Genomic DNA, 24,550 nt, shown 5'->3' on the forward strand with positions numbered 1-24,550 from the left:
CGTCCCGTCGGCACTATGGGTAGTGATGTCACAATCAAACGCGTAGCGTTATTAAACTATCCTGCCTTCACTCAAAGTTCAGAATAGCGTTGGATATGATACTGATATGATACAGGAGGATATGGATATGATACAGGAGGTTCGCATTCAAATTCTTCTTGGTGAACAGATACAGACTTTTGCTCAGGTAATCTTAAGACTGCACTGAATTTGGTCGGGGGATAGTAACGCCATCTCCAGTCAGAGTATTTAAACTGTGTTCCCATTGTAAGGACATTTATTAGCTTACGATCTGTCTGAGAGTGGGCTGTCAAACCTAGCATCATCGAAGTCATACAGTACAGTAGGATACATACATTCAATACAATTAACCTACATTTGAGTCCAACTGCATGACCATTCTTACCCTACACTTAGGCCGAATCTCGATTCTTCTCCTTGCCCCTTTTGCTTAGTCTTGTCTTAGTCTTAACCCTAGCACTTGCAAGTGAAAGGGCCAAGGGCTGAGATCTTTCCCCTATGAAATGAGACGCCACTCGGTTTCGGGTACGTCATGCGTGACTGTATGAGCTATGAAACTAGCGATTTAAAAAAAGTCTAATGAAGAACATGGTTGCAAATATATATGTATACAACTGTGTAGAGCACGAAACAAGACTGTCGTCATTTTTAAATTAATTATAAGCCAAAAATACTTACATGTAGTGTATGTAGCATGATAGCTGGCAAGCTACCATATAAGCCAATGGAGTGGTGGTATACGCGCTAATTAGTATCATAAAACTACCGCTTGAAAGCTTCAGTTAAGATCGACAATACTATGCATCGTTCGAGTAGCACATTTCAGATCAAACCGAGTCATTATAAACATATAAAAAGTTGTGTAGATAGCTTTATTCATGTAAAATATTCCTCGCTTCAAGCAGCCATGTTTTTTTGAAAATTCCCGAGCTGGTTTCGCGGTGTGCTCTGGGATAGCCCTTGGAGGAGTACGGTAGCTCTCCGATCATCTCAAAAACGAGGGCCATACACCCCTTAAATTTACCCCTTAATCTTGATCAAGTTGGGTATTGAGACACCACTAGCTCTCACATGAACGCGCAATTTCAAGGGTAAGGGGTAAGATAAGGGGTAAGGGGAAGTATTGAGATTGGGCCTTACCCTTACAATAAAGAAGTGATCCTATTTCAACCATAACTTCATTTTAAATCATTTCTTTCTTTATGACATTTAGTTTATAGTTTAGACAGCAACGTTGACATCTATATTCAACTGCATCCACTACATAATCTCAAACTTTATTTGTTGGTATATCTCCAAAAAGGCTAACATTAAAACATTTCTTAATGAAAAGGAAACATGCATCACAATAACACTTCAGTGTAACCTGTAGCCTACCTATGTGGAGTGCAAATATGTCTTGCTATTACACTACCCAACAGCTACACCTACGTCTGCTAACACTACAGAATGCATAATTCCTACGGGCACTGCACTAGTTATTATTGATGTTTTTTTGTAGTTGTTGTTGTTGGTTGTGGTGGGAGTGTTTAGGTTGTCTTTTTGAATTATATTTGACTATTTTCGTATTTAATTATAATTTAATTCTATACTAATAAACGTGACGGTCGTGGTGCGAACACACATGAAACGCACACTTCTGCCCCATGTTTGCAACCACTAGCACACCCAAACACACCCTACCTCATTGAACTGCTAATTGCCTAGACTGGAGGAGGGGACACTTACAATGTTCTGGGCCAGACCACTTGAAAAGGTGGTTGGTATTTTTTACGGCAACCGAGTCTCTGTCCGTCACAATTACCCCTTTTGATTATCATCATGCCTTCACATACGCTCTTCAGATCACAGTGCAATGGAACTGTTTGACAATGGGCCGCTTTCATCAGAACAAACAACATTATGAACCAAGCTTTTCTACAGAATCTCCTTTGGCATCTTAGGCCCTTGTGACCTTCGTGTGCTTGTTGCCATGGTGAAAAAAAAAAAAGATTCCACTTTTTTTCAGTGTTTCACCACATTTCTCAGAACATCTAAAGCATTTTTTCTTATTTACAAATTATTCTGAGATATAAACCGCCATCCAGCCTTCTGATATCATGAATGAAAGGCTTTACTGTCATGACCAGTTTGTGTGTTAGATGTTACTTTCTGGCTGCACAGCTGCAAGTTCAATTGAGGATTTTGACTTGTGATTGAAACAGTGTTAGACAATTCCGGCAAACTGTTAGGCCTGGTGAAATGACAGTGAACTCTTTTGACGTTCAAATGACAGGACAGACAGGTTTGAATTCCCACAGCTTATGTTTTCTTGGTGTTTTAAGTGTGTGTGTGTGTGTGTGTGTGTGTGTGTGTGTGTGTGTTGAGTTGAGGTACAGGCCTGAGTCCCATAACGAACAAGATGACTATCATTACTTCACGTAAATTGCTTAATTAAAACCTTTGGAGCACTGTGTACCTGAAATGCTACATAAATGAACATATGCTCCCACAAACTAGATCAAGCTGTGTGTTGCTTTTATTGAATTGCAGCCTCATAAAGTCTTCTTCTGAAATACGAAGAATAGATATTCCACCGTCTGAAGGAATTATTGCTCCTCTCCATCTCCTGGAGCACAACCCAACCACAACTAATCACCTCTTACAATTCCAGCAAAAAACCCTCTCAAAAAATCTGCCGTGAAATAAAATAAATGGATTAATTTTCCCTTACATCACACAAATTTCACATTTATCCGGCTCCTCAGTTGCAGCTGTACGACTGAGTGAGGAGCGAAGCTAGCAAAGCCCATACAGCACAACTCCCGTGAAACCACTGATAGAGCACCACTGCCAGGCTAAAGTCAAATAATTAGGCAAGGATGGGTTAAATCGTATAGATCCATTATTGAAATGCACGGCTTGTCATGTTCTTAATTACCACATTATTTCCCCTGCCGTGACAGTGAAGAAAGTTGCTCATTAAAGCTACAGTGTTTGCTTTAAGCTGATTGTGTCACGGCAGCCTTGCGCTTACTGTAATGCATGGCCCGTGCTCGGGGCTCGCGTCATAATGAGTGGGGAACGAACGCAGAACTCCGCCACCCAAAGGTGCAAGCACACAATCAATCAGCTGATGGCGAATGCAATGTGCTGAAAGTAAAGCTGTCTGATTCATGTGCGTCACAGGGAAATTAGAGGAATCTGAAATTAGTTTGAGAAATTGTCAAGAGAAACAGTCAAGAGACACAAGTGATTTTGTGCTGTTTCAGTGAGCTTCTTAAATCAGAGAAAAACTGAATCGAAAAATCTTGCCTGTTTTTGTCATTGAAAATGTGTATGTGCGATTGTGTATGTTTCCTGGTTTGTGATCCATGTGTGACCCATGCCACTTCAGGGTTAACCTTCATGACCCTGCTTCCCTATCTGTCCGTTCAGCTCTAGCAGTTTCACCCCCTCTCTCTCTCTCTCGCTGTCTCGCGCACACACACACACACACACACACACACACACACACACACATACACACCTACACAAAAACACACACACACACACACACACACACACACACACACACACACACACATACACCCACACACACACAGCCACCTGTCAGTCTCCCTATCTGGGCTTGGTTGTTCCACATTCCTGTATTACTAGGGAGCAAGCTTAGTTTCTATGATAAACAAAGGTGTGCTGTAAGCAGTGAAAGCAATACTCTCAGGGGAGATGCAGTTAGATTTTACGGTTTGTTTCTCTATTAGTCTATTATTATATTTTTTCCATTTTTAATTCCTTTCATTTTCACGTAATCCACATGGCAGTTTGTGAGACTTTCTGTTCTGTCTGTCCTGCAGTCATTCTGACTTCAGCTCCCATCTGAAGCCTTTTAGATCATCAAGCACTAGTGAGACTTCACTGTACACACAGAGTATTTGGAACGTAACATCTGTTGTATGTCGAGGAGATGTGTTAAAACATGAATAAAACAACCACATTCAGATTTAACACTGGTCCTTGACACTCCAACATATTATGCAATCAGCAGCAACCAAAACTGTGGCACTGAAAGTGCCACTGGGAGAGACACAACCAAGTGGAACGCTTACAGTAGATGACTCCCCCATTCCTCAACTTAAAACTATTTTCTGGATTAATGAGCTGGGTCAAAGGTGACAAAAGCAGCTTATTATTTTGTTGTTTTGGACAAGGCATATCAGGTAGGGTTAATGAGGTAACCTCGCAGACACAAATTACCTCTCGGAAATATTTCTCATGCAAGGCTGTGCAGCTTGCAGGATGTTGCAGTAGATTGCATAACCACCACACTGTGTTTTGTACCATATAGGGATATTCTCCAAAAACCCACAGAGCTGGACGCTGTCTCCTTGAGTGGTTATACAGTTTACATAGAGAGTAAAGAGCTGTGAGAAGGGGTTGCTTTTCTCTCAAGGACTGTTTCATTTTTGCTTCCTTCCTAAATGTCTGAATCTCTTTTGGGTATTTTCCTTGAATTGCTTCAAGGCATTTAGCATTTTTTAAAACCACGACTAGCTATGGAAAATACCACAATTCAAGAAGCAAAACTTTGCCTAGCAGGGTTCAACATCAGGCTGAATCAAACCGACAGATTTCATTACCACATATTGTATTTAATGTCCATGCATGACATGTTGAATTACTTAAAGGACACTCTTACAGAATAAAACAACAGCCTGTCTTTTGAGAACCATCCTCTCACGCTGATACAGTGGAGATTACTTCAAGATATTGTCAATCATTCTGAGCTTGGTGCTCTTAAGGTTCTACAATCACATGGACAAGAAGGAGTGATGTTGGAGCCCTCCATCCCTGTGGGTTTATTGAGGTGAACAAAGGTTAGGCTATTTTAGACAGTGTGTGTGTATGTGTGATCCTCAGCTTTCTTCCTACCTGACGGAATGAGGGGACAGACTACCTCTGTTTACCTGGTAGGGAAAGAGAGCCTGCTTGTCTGACCTCACAGCTGTAACATTTTGATACACACAGGTTTATTTACTGTACAGATATGTTTTTTGTCCTTTGTGAGTTACCGCACTCTTTGAGTCAGCCTAGCCAGCACTGCCCCCCCTCACCATACTCAACAGTACTGTGTTGGCTGTTGAATCCTTCAAGTTCCTGGGATCCACAATCTCTCGAGACCTGAAGTGGGAAATCAACATCAACGCCATCATCAAGAAGGCCCAGCAGAGGATGTTCTTCCTGCGCCAGCTTAGGAAGTACTGTTCTTTGTTCTTTACACATCCATCACTGTCTGGTTTGGATCTGCAACCAAACTGGACAAGAACTGACTTCAACGGGCTGTCAGGACTGCAGAAAGGATCATTGGTGCCAACCTGCCCACCATCCAAGACCTGTTCACATCCAGAGTCAAGAAGCGGGCAGGAAAAATAACTGCAGACCCCTCTCACCCTGGACACAACATGTTCCAACTCCTCCCCTCTGGTAGGCGCTACAGATCTCTGTTCGCCAAAACCTCCAGAAACAAAAACAGTTTCTTCCCTCTTGCTGTCTCTCTCCTGAACAGCTAACCCTCTGTGGCACTGTAAAAAATAACTCAATGTACAATTACCCCCGCAACCATATCTATTTATTCCACCCTTCCTGTGTAACCGTCATACTCATACCATATAGTATTTATTTATTCCTGCTCTTGCTGGACTCTCCACTTTGCACTATTGTTTGTATATACTTTTTAAGACTTGCACTGTTATATTGTATTGTTTTGCACTGATGTATTGTTTTGCACTGCTGTATTGTTTTGCACTGTTGTATTGTTTTGTGTTGTCATGTATATTTGTGTAATATGTGTAAGCACACTGAGAGCCACTGCACCAAGACAAATTCCTTGTTTGTGCAAACTAACTTGGCCAATAAAAGCTGATTCTGATTCTGATACATGATACCAAAGGCACCACAATCACACCCAGAATGACATATAATATCATATTATTGTTGCATCTCAAAGGTTCTTCGAAGCCCACATTCAGAGATGCGTTGCTCACTGGATATATGCAAAGAATGGATTTCTTTTCTCCTCCATCAAACTCATCCCCTTCCATGCCAAAACAGAGACAGTAAGTGGACCAACATCAGAAAAAGATAAAAAAAAAAAAAAAAAATGCACTGATATGGCTGACATGAAGAAACAAAGGCATTTAAAAAGCACATCAGACTAAAAAAACTAAAACATCAAAACAACTTTTCAGTATGGAGGACTGAAAGTGCCAAAATTCAATAAATAAATACATCATCAATAATTATTTAAATGTGTCATTAATTAATTAAAATTGGAATTAAATACATAAATGTTGTATTAAATGTGTCATTAATTTATTTAATACAATTCATTTTATGTTAAAAAAAACGTATTTAATTATTTCACTATTTGATTCATTATGTCATGGTCCTGTGTTGCAGCGCATCAATAATTTATTTTAGCTGTCAAACTCACCCATCAAAGTCAGTGGGCGGGGCTAACGCTGATCTAGTCTGATCCATTGCTTTAGTCTGAAGTGCCTGGAGAGACATATTCACCTGATACTTAGCGACTGTAGCTACAAGACTTAAGTCTAGTTTAAGCAAACCTGATTTTGAATACAGCGGTAGCTAATAACTCACTTGATAAATACATCGGTTGGTAGATTAGGAAAATGTTACTAACGTGTTTTTACGTGAGTGAATGTAACGCTTGGCCAACTATTACCTCTGATTATTACAGCACGTTTGCTTTCAATACTTTCTCCAATATAATTTTATTCAAATACATTTTCTTTTATAATTAAACTGTCTCTGTTATACAGTAGGCTACTGTGCAAAAGTTGTAGGCAGGTGGGAAAAAAAATGCTGTAACCTAAGAATACTTTCAAAATGGAAGTGTTAACAGTTCATTTCCATCAATTAGCATACAGTGAATGGACAGAAGATACATCTAAATCAAATCAATATTTGGAGTGATCACCCTTTGCCTTCAACACAGCATAAATTATTCTAGGTACACTTGCAGTTTTTTAAAAGGAACTCCGCTGGCAGGTTGTCCCAAGCATCTTGGAGAACTAACCACAGATGTTCTGTCGATGCAGGCTTCCTCAAATCTTTCTGTTTCATCATGTAATTCCAGGCAGTCTATGATTTACCGCATTTTTTCACACCTGCCTACAACTTTTGCACAGTACTGTATGTCACCACCTTGGTTTCAATGCAACTTGGCTGAAATTGCATTTAACAAATACACATAGAAACATTGCAGAACAATGACAGTGTACAGGGTTGTTTTATCTTTTATTTCAATGTAAGACATTGGGGTGATTGCAGGAAGATAGGTGCCAGTCTTCAGGTGGAGGGTCTCTGTATGCTGAGGTCAGTCAATATGAAACAACAATAATCCTTGGCACTACCGTCATCTTCTTACTGAACTACTCTACTACCACCCCATACCCTTTCTGAACATTCATATAGCTATCAAATGAAAAACAACAGGTCATTCTTCATGAATGAGCATGCAAACATCAATGAATATAAATTAATATCTTAGTATTCAATAGAAGTGAGATCAGTAACATCATTTGGAGGTGCATGGTGTGTCATAGTTTACGGAGACGACAATATTAAAACAGTGGACCAGACATAATATTCTAATGAAAATCAGGATCACAGGGACATTTACCTCAGCAGCCTTGTCTCTGCCACTCACACTCCTCAGTGTGGGCGATGTCGAGGACACCGTAAAGCAGTGTACCATTAATATCGCAGCCGTAACCTCACTATTGCTGAAACATTAAGCATGGTAGTTCCGGACCAGTTGTCCAGCTCAAAAAAAAAAAAAAAGAGTACCCCAGTTCCAAGGATCCCTTCTTTAACATGTCAGTTTAGGTAGGAATATGTTTGTAGTGGATATGTAAACAAATGTGTAGTAAATATGTTAACAATTGCATGCCTGTTCTAAGGGATACTTCAAGGGAGCCATAGTGAGGGGGAAGAGCGGCGTAAAGTTGGGGGCATGGCATGTCCTGATCTGCTTTGTGTTGGCTGCTCCGGAGCTTAGTTTGCCAGGTGTGGGTCCATGGATCACATTTACTAGTGTACTACTTAACTTGCACTTACAGTAGTTACATTTCTGCACTTTTTTTCTATTCCTTATGTAAAATGTATTTAAGTAAGAGATGCCATGAAGTTCATGGTGCAGAGCTGTGTTACAACGGCAGTGCCTTACAGCACATCCTTTTTTTTTTTTTTAAATAAGGCATGATATCTGAACCCCTGCTCTGGTAGTGCTAGGCAGTTCATCCCACCAACGTGGAACTACAAATGGACGTTGGATGATGGATGTATGGATGTTGCTATGGTTCCCAGTTTTGCCTCTCTGTAGGTAAACCTGAAGGAAAAAAGAAACACACATTAATTAATTTAGCAGACATTTACAAAATGCCAATCTGCACCATAACAAAAACACAATGTCACCTAAACTGATGAAGTATATGGTTGACACTAGGGTTGTCACGATACCAAAATTATGACTTAGATACTATACCTGCCAAAATATCACCAAATCCGATACTTAAGATGCGATGCCACAATACAATACCACAAATACGATACGATAGGCTACTGGTATATTTATCTATGATAGTAATAAAAAAACATCTGTAAGGTTCCCTTTTTTACCAGCTTGTTCCTGCCCAGCTTTTTGAACACTTAACAAATGGCATTCGAATCAGTATTAGCCTACAGCAAGATATTATTGAAAACTACATGGTGACATCATTGCATTGATTATACAAGGCTATGTAGACCTATTGTCCGTATGACTACATAGTTATTTCCATAAGAATGAATTACATAATTTGACAGATGTAAAATTCATTCACATTCATGTTTTGTCTTAATTCATGGAATAATTATTTTTCCTTTACTAAAAATAAAAGAATTAGCTCAAGATCCACCCTCAGGCTCCAACAGCATGTAGCCTATTGCATCAAGTGTGTATTATTTGGTACACTTTTGTGTGCATTCTGACCTCATGATCATATAATAATAATAATAATAATTCATTTTATTTGTAGAGCACTCTTCATTCCAGCAGAATCTCAGAGTGCTAAAAACAGCTCTCAGCAAAAGCACTAGCAATAGTTTATTACAATTAAAACTTTAAATAAAAAAGTTTTTTAAAAAGTAGGACATGCATTTCTAAATAAAAAGGTTTTTAGGCCAGTCTTAAAACAGCCCAGTGTCTGTGTTGCCCTTAAGTGGTCCGGGAGGCTGTTCCACAGTCGCGGGGCTGCAGCGGAGAAGGCCCGGGCGCCCATGGTGCGTAGCCTGGTGTTTGGGACCTGCAGGAACAAACTGTTATTGGATCTGAGGGGGCGATTTGATGTTTGGGGAGTGATGAGTTCTTGCAGGTAAGGGGGGGCACGACCGTTTATGCATTGGTGGGTGAGAAGAAGGACTTTGTAGTCAATGCGGGATGAGACAGGGAGCCAGTGTAGTGAGTGTAAAATGGGGGTTATGTGATAGTATTTTCTGACTCTCATCAGGATCCTGGCAGCGCTGTTCTGAATGTACTGCAGCTTTTGGATGTTCCTGCCAGTGATCCCAGTGAACAGTGAATTGCAGTAGTCCAGTCTTGAGGAGATGAAGGCGTGGACGAGCTTCTCAGCATCTGGCAGGGTTAAAGTGGGGCTGAGCTTGGCAATGTTTTTGAGATGGTAGAAGGAGATTTTGCACAGATGCTTTATATGATCGTTGAAGGTCAGGTGAGGGTCAAACCTAACTCCTAGATTTGTGACTGTGGTGGAGAGGGGTATGACCTGACTGTCGAAGGTGAGATGAGTTATGGAGGATGACTGGACCTGGTGTGGAGTGCCAACAAGAAGGGCCTCGGATTTGCTGCTGTTTAGCTGGAGAAAGTTGTTTCTCATCCATGCCTTTATCTCCCCAAGACAGGCAGTGAGACATGACATGGCAGCAGAGGGGCTTGGGGCAGTTTTGATGTACAGTTTTGATAGGCCCACATAAGTGAAATTGTAGGTTATTTAGCATGTATAGCGATTTTAATGTTGACAATGAACTTGGTGATGTTTGACTGTGTTAGGGAAGTTGTTTGCAACCTAGCCAACATGGCAATAACATGGATGTCTTGCTAGCGGCTACTTGCTAGCGGCTGTTTATGACAAACTAGCAAGTCAACAACATTCCTAACACAGACAAACATCAAGCAACTGCAACACAAGACAAGGCACTAAGGCAGACGTCCTCTTTTACCCGGACATGTCCTCTTTTCGAGACCTAAATGCGTCTGGGTAAAAGAGGAGAAAACAAATACATTCCCGTCCCTGTCCCCGTCAATCAACCGTAGCAAATGGCATTACGTTTTAGGCGCAACCGTCGCTAATAACAGTAGGCTAGCCCCTACACTTTGCCTATGTAACAACAGTTCTAAATTAACTGCAAAACATAAAATAGCAGAAGATAGCACTTACCTTTACAGGAGGTCGTACGTGTTAAGTTGAGGTTGAACTTGCAGTAGAAATCGAAACCTCGCACGCTCTGGATTTTTAGCATCTAAGAAACAGTTTTGTTTGACACCCAGGGCCTGATTTACTAATATGCGAGCGCTGCTTAATCTGTGTTCGCAAATTAAACGCACGCCCGCCATCACCTACAGCGAGATGTTTAAAAGAACACGATTATAAATAATATGCTATTGGTGGCATTAATGCATAAACTGTCTATTATAACAATATAGGTGTGTACATGGCGAGATTAATACGTTCTGGGACATGGGTTCACTACAATATATCCCCACTGAAACAAATACATTTACCAAGTAGTCAGGCCTCTCCAAAATCACCGTTGCTCAATCATCAATAGATGGCACTATTCCGGAAGATAAAACTGTCATGGACAGACCACTACCACGTAAGTAATGGTCATGTTGGCATCACATATGACCTGGACATTCATTGAATATGTGTGCTTTCTGTTTCGGTTAACGTGTTCGTGGATTGAAGGTGGGACTGTTTGCATGTGGGTGCAAGCAATGGTTCCAATTACGTTCGGAAAGTTTGCGATTTAAAAAAAAGTCCTGTTTGATGTCTCTAATTTCAGCTATGGCAGTGGGGAAATGTATTGACCAGCGCACCGTAGCAATGCGTCGACTACCTGGGTGAATATTTGGCTGAGTGAAGGCTGACAACTGCTGATGCTATAACTGTTTGAAATGATCCGATGCCAAAATGTGTAATGTTGTCCTGAGTTTAACAACTGATGGAATGGAATGTGATCTCTGGTTGGAGGCTTCGATGTGGATCGCTTAACTGAAAAAAGTGTTATACGAGTTGAAAAAAATATTTCTGTGCGCTGTCTCTGTATATATCTTCGCCTTGCTCTTATAACTGGTGCAATATCAACGTTTTCAGACTCAATGGAAAATGTGCTTCCTGGTTAAGACGTGCTTTTAGGAGACGTGCTTTTAGAATTATCCCGCAAATTGAGACGTGCGCTCGACAGGCAGTTTTAGTAAATACCTCGCAATACATCATTAGGCGCACTTACCTTCTCTCCTCCCATTAAATTGCGCTCCATGCCCACGTTCCACCCAGGTTTCCACCCACGTTTCCGGGCCCTGCCCTGTTCACACCCACAGGCGTTAGTATGCGCTGCGACCCCTTAGTAAATACCGTTTTATGTTTACGACCGCTATTTTACGCCAGAAATGGCCGCAATCCTGTTAGTAAATCAGGCCCCCAGTGTTTAGGAATGAGGCCTGCGTCAATCCAAATTTCTGGAATCGATAAGCCTTGACTTGATGTGCAGGGTAACCAATCAGGTATTAGGAATCCGCCCACTGACTTTGATGGGTGAGTTTGACAGATAAAATAAATTATTGATGCGCTGCAACACAGGACCATGACATAATAATTAAATAGTGAAATAATTAAATACGTTTTTTTAACATAAAATTAATTGTATTAAATAAATGAATGACACATTTAATACAACATTTATGTATTTAATTCCAATTTTAATTAATTAATGACACATTTAAATAATTATTGATGATGTATTTATTTATTGAATTTGGGCACTTTCAGTCCTCCATATTTCAGTGCCCAAAGATTTTCAATGCCAGTATTCTATTTTTCAGTTTTTTTTAATCAATGCTCTGTTTAAGCTCCATGGTAGTTGAAGTCGCTGGTCCGACAATCTTCATCCCACTCTTGAGACCAATGTAATGTCTGAAGTGTTCTTCTTCTGAAGATGACAGCATTGCTTCTGGTTTTGACAAGAGCGTTTTATTTTGGAAAGGGCACATCCAGAAACTCACTTCAATGGCAGCCAGGAACTCACATCAATGACACAGAAGGAGAGAAAATCACCATTCACACTGACAGAGACATTAACGATGCACTGATACTGTACCTTAAACTAAACCTGATGACTAACACAGGAATTAATAAAAAAACACACAGACAAAATAATAAAAATGCTCTAACGCAGTAACATCATACACAAAAGGGCAACACAAAGGACCTTTATTGTGGACACCAAAAAAAAACTGGGCAAATGTCAGTATGTCACCCAAAGGATGGTGGGAAACCCCAAGCACATAACACAATGGGCCTCATTTATAAAACGTTGCGTAGAAACCATCCTACATTTTGTCTAAGACATTTCCTGAAATGAGCGTAAGTGAGATCCACAGTAAACAGACGTACACACAAAAAACACGTGTACGCCAATCCTTCGGTTATAAATCACAAATGGTCGTGAAATTGTGCGCAACTGAATCTCCGCCCTCAAAACGCCCCTATTTAATCTAATCAGCATATTATCAATGCACAAACAGAGCGCATCCTCAATGCACAAACTCTCTGTGACAGTGACAAGCAGGAAAGAAACATTAAAGTGAGGCTGACATCGACGTTCTGCTGATGGAACAGCAGATGCGGGCCAAAACATCGTTAGAAAAGCCTGTCTGGTGGCGTAATGGCAAAAGCAAAGTATTTGACATGTAGAAGGCACGTCTCCGAAGCACCAGCGGCCGCAACTGTCGCACTGCTGCTCCAGCATCGGAGTCTCGCTGGCCATCGCCACCTTCCCTTAGGCATGCCTTTGCTGTGCTCCACTACCAACCGCGCACGGGCATGTGCTGTATTAAAGTGGTCTTCCTAGGCTGTTTGAGTGTGCGCAATCTGGATGAAAATACATTGGGAACCCTGTTTTACGCAGGAAATCCTCTTACACATATTGCTTTTCCTGGGCACTGTATGGAAATCTAATACATTACGGGCATATAAAGTGATAATACTGCGAAGAACATCGGGCAAAATTCTGCTAAATGAATTCCAATTTCTCATCGGAACGTTCCTGTAGCCAGGAATCCAAGAACAGACAAAACCTGAACGTGTATGGCCTGGTTGCATCTGGTGCGCCTCTGTAGACGAGAGGCTATTTGGGCACAACGCTCTCGACAAGCTGTAGGCCTACCTGCTTATCAGCCATACATCATCCTGTGTCAAAAAGTGTGCGCGATCACGAAAAAACCTTTCTCTCCTTATTGCGCAGTTGGCAATATCCTCTAACAACGCCAATGCAGCTATATCTCCTAATGAAAACTAAGCCACTATTAGACTTTCTATAGGCTATAGATTGAGCGAAATGTTTTACACTTGTGAAATAAAAACGGAATACCTATTAGACGTGAATCTCATTCATGTGTGAATTGTTCTAATAGTTTAATTGATTTTATTGAGCGAAACATTCGCCCTAATGGTGACGGTGGTGCACGATGATGATAATGAAACTGCGTGTGAGTTCTAAATTCCTGCAGTACTCCAGTATTGCCACAAGGAAATGTACTTACACGAACTAAAACCAGACGTAGAGATACGTCCTTTTCTACGTCTGAGACGGGTTTTTTAAATCTGTACTTAGACGTGGATTTGATCGCACGCACAGTCTAAGATCAATTCTGTGCGTAAGTACGTTTTATAAATGAGGCCCAAAGTTCTATTATACTATACGGCTCCTCACAATGTTGCAAAAAGTTCAGCTGAACCCAATGGCCCATCCTAACGTTTGGATGACCACTAAAAAAACATTGGCAATGGGTTTGTGCTTGTGATTCACACCTTTCATACAAGTAGTCTGTTCAACTGAACTGAAAGTTAGCAAGTAATACGTTGCTATGCAACACCTGCAACTTGAAAGTTCTATTTAGAGACATTTTGGAAGACTGTCTTGTAGGATTTTGGCAAGTAACCGTATAATAAGCAGGATAATGTAAAGTCAGCCTGTCAAAATCTGAAAATAAATCTGCTGTGTGTCAGGGTCCTGTTTGTCCTGTCGGGATTTATACAAAGATACTGACCAGTAGCTGACCACTATCCCTCACATATTATATTTCGTTACAAACCATAACCGTTAAAAAAGAATAACATTGCCAGTTGAAAATGAACTTGCACAGTTAATTGAGAAATGAGGGTTGTTGGAAGGCATGTTCCAGGACTGCTGCCATAGATGGATGGTTATCGAGACGAAGCAGTCAAAGTGCACAGATGGGAAGGTCCTATACATATTCATTCGCCCGCACCAATCAGGCGACGGGCACAGCTGTTTAAAGCACGACTTCATTATAAACAGCAGGCATGTGGCTCTGCCATCTCCCTGCCACATCCCTCATGCGCCTTAAATAATACCAAGCAGCACACACAACACCTGATTACTGTTTATCAATCACAGTGATGCGTTTGCTCATTTCCTCTTTGATTGGCACAAAGTGGCACTTTTTTGAGGATTGGCACCCATGTGGCCTTCATATGGATTGCATTAGTTTTCATTCGTTTTCACTGCTGCTGAGCGCATGCGTTTGCAGTCATAGCAGTGGCACATCCAGGCAGAGATGTGTAGTCTCACAGCATCTGCATCTGCATGCATCTGCTCATGATGTGGAAGGAAATCGCAGAATTTGGGTCTGAAGATTGGGTGTAAAGCACTTTCTAGATATTCAACCTTGTGAATATTGTTACACTATGAACACCTCGCAGTACAAAGAAGAAGAAAAAAGGTAATGAAACAGGAAAATCCTCCAGACAGTGACGAACCAAAGACTTGAGTAATGACAAATGTTCAGGCAGTGCCCTGCAAGTAACTTGCAAATACAACTCTGCGAGGTCATTTAGGAAAGGTTAATAGCATTTGGATATGACCACAAGTCTTTATTAAAATTAATACAGTTATTCATATTCAGAAAGAAGAGGTGAAGAAATGACTTCGGGGAGCCACAAAAGAGTGTCAGTGATGTGGAAATAAGTGTGGCATCCTTTAATATCATTAAAATGAGCAGTCTGGCCATGTCCTTTGCCTAACCCTCCAGGGGTATGGCTTCAAATAATTAAACCTTACTAGGCGAAAGAGTGTGGGTCTTCTGTGCAGAGCCTGCATACTCCTTAACTTGCAGGTAATAGAGCGACTGGGGTTGCTAACTGCAAAGTTATGCAAACCAATTTACATAGTCTTCTGTCCTCAACCACACTGTGCCTGTACACTCTAAAGAAATGCAAAATACAAACACACATAAAGCCAGACAGATTGTCTGTTTTGTGTGAAGTAGTTTAAACAAAATCATTTGAAAGGGAACATATCCTTTTGTGATTACAAAGGAAAGAGAGAAAGAGAGAGAGAAAAAGAGAATAAATTCATTTAAGTATGCAATCCTCACTTGTTGGAATAATGTCATACCAAACCATGTATGTATGTTTGTTCAAGCGATGTCAGTTTGTGTCACTGTCTGTCATTTCACATTTTCCTAGGCAATATATTTACAGAAAAAGCCTGGAATTTTAAATTAGCAATGGACTACACAGGCGACATTTAACCCATTCGTCCTGCAGATCATTTCTGAAAAGACTGAAGCCTCTTTGCTCTTAAGAACACTTGCCCAATGGCAAGGGTGCCAATCTATCTCCCGTCTGCAAGTGCAGACATGAGTTGCATCAGACCAGCAGTGAAATGAAAGATTGAATCTTGCTAGCTATAATCCCTGATGTCATACATTTAAGAAGGAGGCATTGAATCATTCATTGTCATCATGAATATATAGGATACACATCCTCAGAACTACATCTGATTAATCCATCCCATCAGAGCTCATTGAGGAGAACTCAGTAAGGCAAAATGGAGAAGCTGAGGTTCCACTCTACATAAGACCTACTTGCACCAGGTAAGAGAAACATCCAGAACAAATCCCCTCACTTCTTCAACATCCTCGGCACAATGTCTTACCACTGTCTTTTCTCTCAGGTTCTATGTGTCTATGTTTGTGGGTATTTGTGTGTGTGTGTGTATATATGCATGTGTATGTGTGTGTTTGTGTGTGTGTTTATGTGTGTTTGTGTGTGTGTGTGTGTGTGTGTCGTCTTTTCTATTATGAAAATGATGCAACGGCCAGAAACAATCAGAAAAGAATACGGAAATGATTTGACGTGTTAAATGAAGAAGGAATGTGTCTTTCCGTGCACAAATCGATTTTCTGTGCTATCGATTTCATTGATCTGGACAGTTGTTTTTGTCTGAAACCATGCGAAAATGAAACCACTGTCCATTGCTCAGTCCATGGTTGCAGGGCAGACTGTGTATGATCAGTGTAGTCTGTATGATCAGTTTAAAGCATAAACTGCATTAGTATTTTGGTTGGAAATCCAACATGTCTGTGCAGTATTGTTGAATTTATAATAGACTATTCACACTGAATTTGAGGCCATGATAAACTCAGGCTTTAATGACTTAACTTGTAAAATAAATGTCAAAATAAGCAAGTTTATTTTTGTAATTAATGTGATATATTTAACGCATTCAAAAAATGTACACGTTTCATTCTCTTTTTTTTTGTATCAATTGACAGCACTAAAAAATAAGCCCTTTGGTATATTGGATATATATGTAATACGTGTGAACACACTAAATAAGGGTCTGAAATGAACACACTGCTCACCGCTTATTACTCTCCCTTGGCAATTCAGTGGCAATCTGACCTACAGATCGATATGGTTAGAGACTGTTTTATGATCACGAATATGTGTGCTCTCAGCTTGTTCTGAAATGAAAAATGAATAACTCAATATCTACTCGAAAAACACATTAGAGCACAGTCATGAAATGCTAAACTGGAGCTCACAAACATCATAGACCGTTCTGCAAAATAGAACTTTGACATTTAAGACGGGACTTGCTGGGGGGAGGTTGAAAGTCCATTGCACAACAAGAAAGCCAAATAAACACGAAAATGCTCTTTATCGCTTTTAACCTCCTGTGTGCATGTCTTAAATAGGTCAAGATCATGTATATTTTATTGGGACCCTGTGGAAGTAAGGAGAGGTAGGGGGGCTTTTCATAAACTGCGGGTAACTAGCTTATCAAGATGAGATTTGAAAGGTCTAAATTAGTAATGCCATTTTACCATACATTAATTTTAATTTGGTTCAATTGGCAATTTATGCACATTCTAATTAATGCATTCTTTTTTATCTTTCTTCTTCTGAGGTGGTGGGACCCCTCCACTAATAGATCCAACATTTCACAGCAACAACCCCTATCTGCTCCACCACCCCACATCCTAATCCATGAGCCACAGCAGGCTCCAGATTTACTGAGCAGTCCACATGAAGGCCCTTCTGTCAAAAGGCTCTACAATGCATGTGTAATATTTCCAAATGTATTCTTCTTTTACTTCTTTTTGAATTCTGCATCATTTTAAATCCAACTGCTTATTCTGTAACCGACATTGATGAAAGGATTTAGAGAAAGGAGATCCTGTTAGAAGTAGAGATTTTGAATATGAAAAGCTTCCTGATTACATTTACGTTGATAAGATCTTATTTTCGAATGTAAATGGTGATAGGCTATCAGGTTTGATCAATCCCATAATGACCTCAATATACAGCAACACAGGAATCACATATCAGTTTTTTTTTTTCATCAACTCATGGGAGTAAATATTGCTGTGAGGCACAAGAAGATTATACATAACTTATAGAATGCTTCATGTTATTGGAGGAAATCACAGAGTATTCATGTTAATTACTTTTTCCCTGGCTAGGGAGCGTGTCTTTATACCTTTATACCTCTACCTTATGTCGGAGTTGCTGTTTTTGACCCAATTGAAGCAAATGTATCCGTGCCCATCTGGATGATTGTTCTTTTTCCTTCACTGGAGCTTCTATGAGCCCCCTCTCTAGGGGATGGGAATGAGCTAGAGGTGCTTAACCCTGTAGAAGTTCACTCAGAACAGCCTGTATCTCTCCTCACAGAGGTGGCTCAAACTCGTTCATGTGTGAACTCTTGCCTCCTCTCTACTGTCTCAGGTAAACAACCTCCTACAACAGCAATACATTTTTGCAGCTGTGCCGACTTAAACTTTAAAATAATATCGTTGGGGGGACGGGATGGCTAAATGCTGCTTGAATTATATCATGACCTTGGACACCTTGCCAGGTCTGGCACCGAACTTGTTAGAATAATTTAAGAGATTTGATCCAAGTGATGGGCTCTATCGCAGTAATTACAGGCACTGACATTGAGAAGTTGTGCAACTAACCTTTTTTTTTGTATCAGGCTAGTTTAAAATACGTTTTCTCAGGTTTATGAATCAATATAAACCACAGAAATGTGCTTTCATATGCCAGGTACACAGTGATCTAAAAAAAAAAAAGAACTAAAAATTGACCCTAACTTCATTGGCGGCAAAGTCCGTGGCCATGCGCAAGGATCACAAACTTCATTTGTGGATCACAAACGTTTCCATAGCATTTCCAAAATATGTCCCAAAGATTTAACCACTGGCAGGGCAAACTGAAAAACTCCAATGAGAACAATATTTATTAGGCCGGTGTCCCTTGTTTCATTTTGAACCGCCATGTCAAAATAAATGTCTTTGAGAATCAATTGCCCCTTAATTTCTTCCTTCCTCCCCTTCAGTGACCTTTTTTTACTCCATGGGGACTCCATTCCTTAGTTTTCTGTAGTGGCTCTTGAGAGGTTAAAGACCTGCTGTAGAGTACCATTAGCTATCATCCCCTGGGCAGAGCCTCACTCTCTGGGGACCAAGGAGATGGGATGACAAGTAGGCAAAAAAAAAAGACTGAGAAAAAAATTAGGGGTAACCATTGAGAAACTTCTAAGAAATAGTCTGTTGAATGGTATCTGACAGTAATAATTTCCTCAGGCTCTGAATTCATACTACACACATAGATACTTTTTTGTTGTTGTCTCAAAATAAGGCCTTCATACAAATTCCCATCTCTGTTGGAGGTGAATCCATGCTGCTTAACCTATCATTGTGAGTTCAGGAAAGGGCCTTGTGGTTAATGTGATGGCGTGTCGAGCTAAACCGCTGGCTTTTAGCATAGACAATGCTCATTCAACCTCAAAAAAGAAGTAAACATCCTCAGTCCTACAAGCCGTGAAAAGCTGAATTAGCCATGGCGTGGGAGTCAGAGTAGGAGATGGTTTAACTCCCTCTGGAAATGGATTTCGGGTCTGAAGGAAAGTGGTAGAGCAGCGGAGAGAGTGTGCAGGGCGGATATGCCAACATGAGAGAAGCAGGCAGCAGAAACTAAATGCAAAAATCTGCAGACAGAGCAGAATGATGATCTTCCCCCTCTTAACCAACATGTCAGCAGCAGTTAGCATCACCAAATTAAGAAAGAGCAAACACCTTCTTGACTGGATTAGATCCGGTCTTGATACTGACTGCTTTGGTTCTGCTAATGCCATAGCCTGCTTAGGGCAGACATCCCCAATATCACCTCCTGGTTCTGTATCACCGCTTATTAGAGTTAGAGTACATGTGAGGTTTAAACAGAAGGCCCTAGAAGTCAAAGCAATGTGTACATTTATGTGTATGTGTAGCAATTTTTACATTTACCGTGCTTTATGGTCCTCCCCAAAATAATGAATTCCCCTGATATCCAGTAATGAAGTAAAGCTCTTCTCAGCTCATATATCTCTGTATCACTGTAAAGTAAACAACTGACACTATCTGTTCTTTGCTTGAGATTAGAGTTTCATGTGTCACCAATGTACCATCTGTGCAGATGTCTCTCATCTCTGTCTACCTCATTACTGACTGATTTCTGCTGAGTAATTATGCTGACTTGTCTACCTGCCTGGTACAATTGTTATGCCTTTTTCACTACCAGCCAGTTACTTCCTGATCTAATGCTTTGGCTGACTCCCTGCGCAGGCCTGCACACTGAAATGAACTTCAAATCCCTGACTTTGTCTCCCTGGTCCTTCTTCAAATGTTGGAGTTTAACTTAGAGTCCATCATGATGGTCTCCCTCTAGTTGCAATGGGAAATGTAGCCCAGTACAGCTGCCTTGTCTTGGGACACCTTCCTGCAGTTTAGTATTTAAATTACAGACATGTATGGAGACATTTCTGTGAGGTTGTCTGGCCGTTTAGTGTGGAGCCATTGTGTATCGGTGGAGCTTTGGAAATGTGTGGCAGACCAATGCGAGTCTGGCATTGGTATAGTTCCATCAGTGATAATTAAAAAGCTAGCTCGCTAACTAGTGCAGTGTATTTGAAAGCACTGACTTTGAGTAGTTTTCTATTGAGATCTGAATCAGTTGAGTGTCCCCTGGATGTTCCTCCTTTGAATGGTTTTGAATTAATAAACAGAACTACATTTCCCAGTGGCTAATTCGGGGACATATTCGGTCAAGGTGCTATCCAGGGACAAAGAACTTAAAGCACCCAGCCCCCAGAAAACCGGGACACTTGGTCTTTCATTCAACAGTGCTCACCGAATCTGTGTCGGGAACATCCACAAATTCGATAAACATAACTTCCCATAAAGATTATAACAGTTGCCTAACACTCATTCACTCACACCTAATTATTGCCTTTGCAGGTGAATTTTCTTCAGAACATCAAATTTATCATATTTTCTTAGATGCCAAACCAAAATGACAAATATGACTTTTGCCTCCAACAGAGGGGTTTACATTAAGGTGGCTCCCCCTTCAATTTGTTTTAGTAAACTGTTTTAGTAAACTATGAAGACATTTTATATATAAAATATGTCAGTACTCCTCATTACTGTTGGTTAAAATTAATATATTTTGAGAATATTTTGCATTAAACATCATTGTCTAACTTCACTAACACTTCATTAACTTATTTAAATGCAGAAAAGACAAACGACTGTTGGACAATAGGCTTTGAACTCATCATTTTTGGACACGCCGGGATGCACAGGCTTCCCAGAGGGTCTATAAGAATGCTCTGAATGTATTTTGTACAAGTTAAAATATCTAAAGGTTGATTGGACAGCACAGCATCTCTTAACACCGAACGGAAGCTTTCACACAAGGGGCTGGATTAAATATCATGGCGGGTTTTAATTGTTACTTTTAATTGTTAATACAGCGGTAGCATGCCAGTTTAGTTAACCGTACTACAAAGACGATAGGCGTGTAATACAGTCAATACAATACAATACTGTGTTTTTCTCATCATTCACTGTGCAGTCGTCTGAATTTGGTAATCTACGTTTGTTTTGCAAGGTAACTGTGTGATAGGGTTTAGTGACTACCTGGCTAGCTCAGGCTACATTATGAGAATGTGCATAAAGTGCTAAGATAGCTAACTCAAACTAAGTATGCTTATTTTTTGTGCATAATGCTTATTTTACTGATATGGCTGCTTACAGAGTACATCAGTTTATGTATTTTGGCTGTTAGAAAATCAGCTGTTCCCCTGTGTTTAAGCACAAGCCTCCAAGTGTGGTCTTTCTTTTTTACAATAGTATTGATAATAAAAATGCTAAATTAGTAGGTTGACAGATCAATTCGATATTAATGTTATCCTTATGGGTCTTTTCTTAAGAGGTGTTTTACTATTTTGAAAAAAGAACAAAACTAAAAAACGTTACCATATGTTACAGCGACAACAGATGCAGAACAGATGCACTTTTATCGATGTAGTCCACCCAAACTCTCAAATCCAGTGAGGAGGATATTAGGCATGGACACACACACACACACACATGGACATACATGCACACATATGTACACGCACGCACACACACACACACACACACACACACACACACACAGACAGACACACACACAATAAGAATCAATTTTCCAGCTGGGGCTCTAACTATATGCTGGACGTACCTAGCCTAATTCACACATCACTCAATGAATCTAAAAATGAAAGAATCTTACATGGTCAGGAAATGTCATGGTGGTGATTTTTGACAAACATACTTTGCACACACAAGAAGATGTTCAAGTCCTTGTGCTTTTTTGGGGGGATTTCCAGACTACCTCTCAATGTCACATGTAAGTACTCATACTCAACAACGTATTATTACACATCAGGGTGCACCACAACCACCAAAATGGAACTTAACAATATATTGTGGTGGGTAACAGTTATCACATTTGTGGGAAGTTATTTTGATTGTTGGATTATTAAGTTTCCTAAATCCAGATTTGTAGGGGTGTAACACATGCCTGGATAACTGAACAAACACTTCCAAAAAGTAAATAGCTTGATTTGTCCTGCTCTATCTTGCTGTAGGTGTCCAAACATACTTCAGTAGTGCTGATCAGCAGTAGTTACAGCCTTCCACTGCAGCTCCTTGAAATTGATGCATCCATTTCTGCTCATGAGATCAAACATCACATTAATCTCATCATTCTGCTTTTCCTTCTCAATGACATCTCTCAGCGACTGGTGTATTCTTGTTGAATACATAACAAAACCACTTCAATCCGTAGCTGGCACTTCGGGTCCTTCCCTCTTCTGAGCGCACTGTGCTTCCGATTCGTCTTTCATGCTATACGCATCTTGTTGTTTTGATAATTAAGGTGAAATTGATTGTACTGAAGTCCTTCCACATCACATCTCCCGAAATGCTGGTTGTCACAGGGTGACACAAAGAGGATAGGCTGGCTTTGAGTGATATGCACATAACCCCAGTGGAATCGGCCACCGTGTCCTTTCACAGAGGACAAGTCTGATTGATTGGTTCAAGGCAAAACTTTGTCAGGTTCAGGTTGGTAAGTTGATCTCTCCGATAATGCACTTCGCGCTGACACTTGTCAGATGGTGCATTTTCATGAAGCATGATTCTGGCTGATTCCAGATTATGCTAATATCAGCCTCTACCTTCCATGGGATGCACACTAGTCGTTCTCCTCTCTAACCAGATTGATTTTCTATGTGGATTTTGTTTGTGTGTGTGTGTGTGTGTGTGTGTGTGTGACAGCACAAGAGAATCCATCCAACCATAACCTCTTTTAGCAAGCACGCTTAATTCATACCCTAAGAATGTGGAACCCAGAAGGAAAGGGGAGGTTATGTTATCGGCAAAGTGTTCTGACATATTGATTTTTTTCAATTAAAGTCCAGACAATGGACAAGAAATAGCAAGTAGCCTCTTAAACGGACCATTTTCACCTTTCCTTCACAGATAACTAGTGCAGACCTATTAAGCATGGGGAACAGAGGGATCGTGCCATAGAGCCACAAAAGATTCCCTGTCTGCCTGTGGTTGTCATTAGTGAAGGCAGTTGGGAAAGGCTCCAGCACCACATGCAATGGTCCCACCATGCATCCAGTCATGCATCAAACACCTGCAAAGGGGGCTGTCATTGGTGCATTGCACAGTTTGCACCAACTGCATTAAAGATTGCAGGTACTGCAGTACAACTGTAGAAAGATTTGTTTAAAATCTTAACTATACATCTTTACTAAAACTAATGCCAATGCATGTTGTAAAATATTACCTGTATGTGTATTGCAGTGTAATAGATCAAGTTAAATGTGCTGATCCTATCTGATATGCTCTCAAATATTTCAAATGTCTGAGTCTCTGAGTTTTTAAATAATGTTTTGTGTAATAAATGAAATGGCTACAGCAATTAAGCAGTTGCCTCCAGTGGCGGCTCGCCCATAGGGTGCGCTGGGGCTCCGCCCCCCCGCTGACCTGACTGCCTGTTTTTCTTTTCTTTTCTTTTTTAAATAATCTCTCATTTTGAAAAAATAACCTGTGTTAATACAATGATATTGATGATTTTGCTTCAGAATGGGTTTAGAACTCTCCAAAACTCACTTTCAAGTTCCACGTTTAAAACGTGAACGTTTATCATTTTTGGTGTAGTAGCCAATAGGATGTCTTGCCGGGGCTCCTGGTCGATCAGCCCGTGTGTGCTGTATTTAAGCCAATGGCTCCCCTGTTGCTAGGCAAAAAAGAATACACATCCGCCAATCATCGTCGAGGAATTTTATGGGTTACGGGCGCTGAAGGCTAGAGCCCCTACCAAGATGCACCACTGCTTGTTAACAGGTATTTTCCATTCTAGCAGAGAAGTGTTAGCATGGCGACGTCGGATGTAGTTGTGATTTCCAGCTAGCCCCAAATTCAGTCAAATCCTTACATCTGCATCCCTTTGGAAGAAGAACTTTTGCGGAAAAGCTAATTGTTAAACAACTC

This window comes from Sprattus sprattus, assembly GCF_963457725.1.
Source record: "Sprattus sprattus genome assembly, chromosome: 4".
Taxonomy (NCBI): domain Eukaryota; kingdom Metazoa; phylum Chordata; class Actinopteri; order Clupeiformes; family Clupeidae; genus Sprattus; species Sprattus sprattus.